This window comes from Littorina saxatilis, unplaced genomic scaffold (assembly GCF_037325665.1).
Source record: "Littorina saxatilis isolate snail1 unplaced genomic scaffold, US_GU_Lsax_2.0 scaffold_544, whole genome shotgun sequence".
NCBI classification, from domain to species: Eukaryota; Metazoa; Mollusca; class Gastropoda; order Littorinimorpha; family Littorinidae; genus Littorina; species Littorina saxatilis.
This window is the reverse complement of record NW_027128508.1, coordinates 49221-55000: the sequence shown is the minus strand read 5'-3', so window position 1 is coordinate 55000 and position 5780 is coordinate 49221.

Here is a 5780-nt window from a genome sequence, read left to right as displayed (position 1 = left end):
TTAGGCACTTAATCCGACCTCTTCCACCTCAAAGTCCCTTCCTCCCCCTCTACATCCACACACCAAGCAAGCTGTAGTGATTCGGGGTTAAGCCAACACTCCCCTCCCTCTCTACATCCACACACCAAGCAAGCTGTAGTGATTCGGGGTTAAGCCAACACTCCCCTCCCTCTCTACATCCACACACCAAGCAAGCTGTAGTGATTCGGGGTTAAGCCAACACTCCCCTCCCTCTCTACATCCACACACCAAGCAAGCTGTAGTGATTCGGGGTTAAGCCAACACTCCCCTCCCTCTCTACATCCACACACCAAGCAAGCTGTAGTGATTCGGGGTTAAGCCAACACTCCCCTCCCCCTCTACATCCACACACCAAGCAAGCTGTAGTGATTCGGGGTTAAGCCAACACTCCCCTCCCTCTCTACATCCACACACCAAGCAAGCTGTAGTGATTCGGGGTTAAGCCAACACTCCCCTCCCTCTCTACATCCACACACCAAGCAAGCTGTAGTGATTCGGGGTTAAGCCAACACTCCCCTCCCTCTCTACATCCACACACCAAGCAAGCTGTAGTGATTCGGGGTTAAGCCAACACTCCCCTCCCTCTCTACATCCACACACCAAGCAAGCTGTAGTGATTCGGGGTTAAGCCAACACTCCCCTCCCCCTCTACATCCACACACCAAGCAAGCTGTAGTGATTCGGGGTTAAGCCAACACTCCCCTCCCCCTCTACATCCACACACCAAGCAAGCTGTAGTGATTCGGGGTTAAGCCAACACTCCCCTCCCCCTCTACATCCACACACCAAGCAAGCTGTAGTGATTCGGGGTTAAGCCAACACTCCCCTCCCCCTCTAAAATCCTCCTTCGCCAACACACAGCCATAATTATAGTCAAGTCCTGTACATCCAGCAAGGAGATATTATCCACGTACGTCTTTGCATCAAGTCTCAGGGAATGGCGGCGGGGATTCCATCTTTACTTTACTTTATTTGGTGTTTAACGTCGTTTTCAACCACGAAGGTTATATAGCGACGGGGAAAGGGGGGAGATGGGATAGAGCCACTTGTCAATTGTTTCTTGTTCACAAAAGCACTAATCAAAAATTTGCTCCAGGGGCTTGCAACGTAGTACAATATATTACCTTACTGGAAGAATGCAAGTTTCCAGTACAAAGGACTTAACATTTCTTACATACTGCTTGACTAAAATCTTTACAAACATTGACTATATTCTATACAAGGGTAAAAGGAGAAACAGAATCCGTTAGTCGCCTCTTACGACATGCTGGGGAGCATCGGGTAAATTCTTCCCCCTAACCCGCGGGGGGAGGGGATTCCATCACGGGTCACTTCAGTTCAGTTGCCTTACCAGGAGGATCAATGAGCTGTCTCCAGAAGATCCCATGCCATGGATATTGCATTACTACTCTACTGCCATACTTCTACCAGAAGATCCCATGCCATGGATATTGCAATGCATCACTACTCTGCCATACTTCAGCCAATCTCCATGGCACGGGATGGTTCTGTCACTGGCGAGCGTGTTAACACCGATGGACCAATGCCGTAGCGAGGTCGTGTCAGCCTCAAGCAAGTTTCTCTGCCCATCGTCCTAGCGCAGCGTGTTACCGCTCACCTCGACCACTTCCCGACACACCAACAACGCGAGCAACACTCGGCCAAATGAAGCAAACCGTGTTACCGCTCACCTCGACCACTTCCCGACACACCAACAACGCGAGCAACACTCGGCCAAATGAAGCAAACCGTGTTACCGCAATCAGCAAAACCTAAGTGGATTAATTTGTCTCCCCTTGTTTCCCCGCCTGATAGCCCCCCTCCAACAAATTGAATCATGCAATTCCCCCTTTTGTGGCGGCGGGCCAAATATGAAATCCAATTTGTACATCCATTAATGTTTCCACGGCGCCATGGAATAGTCGGAAGTAACATGTTCCCAGACACACGGCAGACACGCTGTCCCTCCCTCCCTCCCTCCCTCCCTCCTTTTGTTCTGTTCTTTTCTTCAACGGCCCGATTAAATAAAACCTAGCTGGCTACTTTCCGAGAAAGCATCATATTTCTCGTCACAAAAAGCATCATTCTCTATCCCGGACTGCATGCCATCTCAACTCAAAAGGTTTGTTTCTTTGGCTGGTCATATACCAAGTACCACTGGCCAATCAGCAAAGAATCTCCCGGACGGCACACAGAAACCATCTAGCTGGTCAGCAAGGGGGGACGTATCTGTGTCTTTCACTGGTCAGAGGTAAAGCCTCTGTCAGTCTCGGACTGGTTTCACAACGAGGGAATCTCCATCTCTGATGCGTGAATCGACCTTTGTTTTTTACTGAGAATAAATTCTGTGTCAGATACAATCTCTGTCGTATCAGTCGTAAACTCTCTGTCTCTAACTAGACATAACCATCGAGGAGTGTCAATCCTTATCTGTGACATAGACGAGACTGCCACCTCTGTCTCTCTGTGTCTGTCTGTCTCTTTGTGTCTCTCTCTCTCCCTCTCTCTCTCTCTCTCACTCTCTCTCTCTCTCTCTCTCTCTCTCTCTCTCTCTCGTTCTCTCTCGTTCTCTCTCTGTCTCTGTCTCTCTGTGTCTGTCTCTCTCTCTCTCTCTCGTTCTCTCTCTGTCTCTCTCTCTGAGCTTCTCACAATTGCTGCCTCTCACTGATTACAAGGGGCCCAAGGACTGTTATGCCGGGGTGGAAGTAGAGATAAGCGCCTACTTCCCAAGAAATGCTCCAAATGGCTTCGTGTCTCCAAACACCTCTGACAGTCAAATCCAGCTCCTGGCCTTCACGTGGCGGGCCCTGTCTTCGACTAACAGGAGAAGGGATGCAGGCGGGTCACTGGCGCCTTAAAACCAGCTGCTTCGGGCAGATGGGGCTCGTTAACCTTGGATGGTCGCTCATCTAGGAGAAGGACAACTCCGATTTCAAAACCCGCACTGCCTTGTGTGCGCCTTGGGAAAGGCAAAGGCTACAAGAAGGAAAACTTCGACGTCAAACCCGGGTAGAGTGGACTCGACAGCCCAGCAAGGCAGCTACTCTTGGGGAGGAGGCAACCCTGAGTAAGAACCTCAACCACCGAAGACGGAAGACAGCAGCCAACTTGGCGTGGGGAGAAAATCGGCTGTCTACGCTCCCACGATAATATGGCCGTACAATTATCCTTGAACATCGAACGCAGAAGAAGAACTGATTACAAACTCTGTCTCTTTCGGGACATGACCATGGAGGACTATCGATCTCATCTTGACCGTCTTGGGTCACTACTATAGAGTGGCTGCCAATGTACATGACCATGGAGGACTATCGATCTCATCTTGACCGTCTTGGGTCACTACTATAGAGTGGCTGCCAATGTACATGACCATGGAGGACTATCGATCTCATCTTGACCGTCTTGGGTCACTACTATAGAGTGGCTGCCAATGTACATGACCATGGAGGACTATCGATCTCATCTTGACCGTCTTGGGTCACTACTATAGAGTGGCTGCCAATGTACATGACGCAGCATCCCCCCCTCCCCTCCCCTCCTAACCGCCCCTAGTAGCTTCTCCCTATCGGAGCGTGGTAAAGGTCCGGGCTAATACCGTTGATGCGATGATTGCGGGCTTTGTTCCCCAGCACGTGCAGCGAGATCGATCAGCAGCCCGCTTTCTCCCTCCTTGCCCGATTAGCGGCCTGGGAACAATGACGCCACACGTCTTATGGTAGGGCACTCTGCCAGCCTCCACAACCATGACGGGATCCATGGAGAGGTAACAACCAAATATATTGCCCAATCGTTGTGGGAATAGTGGACAGAGGAAAGTGATGCTTCAAAAAAACAAAATCAAAAAGGTTCTAAACATTGGACAGAAATGCAAGCTTGCAAATGACTCCACAACTGCAATGAACGACAGACAGAATGTCCTCGGGATTGAAAAGTTGTTCGGGGCACTGGAACGTAGCGCGCGATAGGACAGCAGAGAACACACCAAGTCTGAAAAAGACACGGTAAGGTCCCTTCCCAACGGGTCTAAAATAGGCTGTACAACAGAGAACGCACAGCGGTCCCATAAAACAAGGTCAAACCTTTTCCAAGCGTCTCAACGTGGCCGCCTCCACGGCCCCCGAGCAAGTCAACGAACGGAGCGCCGATAGTGGTGACCCAAGTAAACCAAACTGTCTGTCACAAAAAGTAAAACTAAAGGGGGGAGTTAACGTCCTCTCAGAAAATGTTTCCATTTGGGACAAGAATTGGTGATACGCTAAGGGGTCACAAAAACAAGTTGACGATAGAATTTAAAGCTAATCAATACAGGAAGAGTAGGACTCCCAGGCCTCTCCCCGCCCTCTCTCCGCCCTCTCGATCTCCCCGCCCAATCCGACAGACTATCCCAATCCCCCCACCCCCTCCACCACCTCTCCTTAACCTCCCACGGGAAGGGGAAGGCTGTGTCAGCACAAAGCATCGGGATCCCCTGGCCAGGCAGGAAGGCATCGACCACATGGCCCCCCCCCCCCCCCCATCCTACCCCAAGAAAAAAAGTACACCCCCCCCCCCTCCCCTCTTTCCGAAATACAACCTGATCTCGTCTGAAGACTTCCCCCCCCATATGCCGGTAAAAACACAGTAACACACCTTCACGCGCACATACGCACGCACGCACGCACGCAAGCAAACACACACAAACACACACACACACAGACAAACACTGTCCTTTTCAGCTCGTCTGACACCACCGCTATACATAGTAGTAAAGAGCAGAGTAAATACACACCAGCCATCCCTCCCGTCTCCTGCTCATTGAGGCGACATCAGCAGACGATCTGATCGCGGTCTCTTTACTGCCCCGAGCTGGCGGCGAGGGGATAACCATGTCTGGACCTACTGATAACTCATCTAATACACCCCCCGCCCGTCCCCAACCTCTCAATTCCCCGCCGCCTAAGGATTGGGGTTAAAGTTGCTAAGTTAGGGTTATCCAAACCAACTGCTAACTTATCTGAAAGCAGCTGGAGCAGTTCGATCATCGGACGATGTGTCCCCACCCCCTCAATGGAGGTCGTAACTACGTAAGCAAGAGGAAGGATGGATGCTTCTAACAGATGGGCCGAGTAATAAACATGGATAGTTTAAGCCAATGTTAATGTGGTGGTGGGGTTGCTGTTGTTACTACGGCTGTTGCATTTTGCACACGGCTGTATGGCAAACTTTCACATCCGTCCTCGGACCTCCCTTATCCACTCCATTCTATCCTGGCGATCCACGCATCAACTGTGACATTCTGTTTCCCTCCCTTCATCAAGGAGAGTGAATCCTCCGTTCCACCGTATTAGCTGTCTCTCTACCTGTCCCAGGACGCGCCACAAGGTCCCGAGAGGACGTTAAACCCCATCAATCAGTCGTGTCAAGCCCCACAGCGAGCAGAATCCAGACCACACCAGTCGTAAAAAGCATACTGGAGGAATCGCGCAAGGTTTGCTTTTTATCTCCAGAAATAGCCCCCCGCTACCCCCCCCCTTCTTCACGACAACCGGTTCGCCGGCTACACTAGATGGCCGTCGATGGCAGAAGGCGTGAATTGTCCACTGACCTATAGGATACAGCACCGGACTACAAGAGACAGAGGCAAAGTACAAGTGACCACACAACCCTTGCTTACAGGACATTTTAGCCAACTTGGACTCACACGCTAAAGACAGACTAGACAGAAACGCTACTCCATGGAAAAAAATCATCTAGTTTACTTTGCTGCCATAATTATGCTG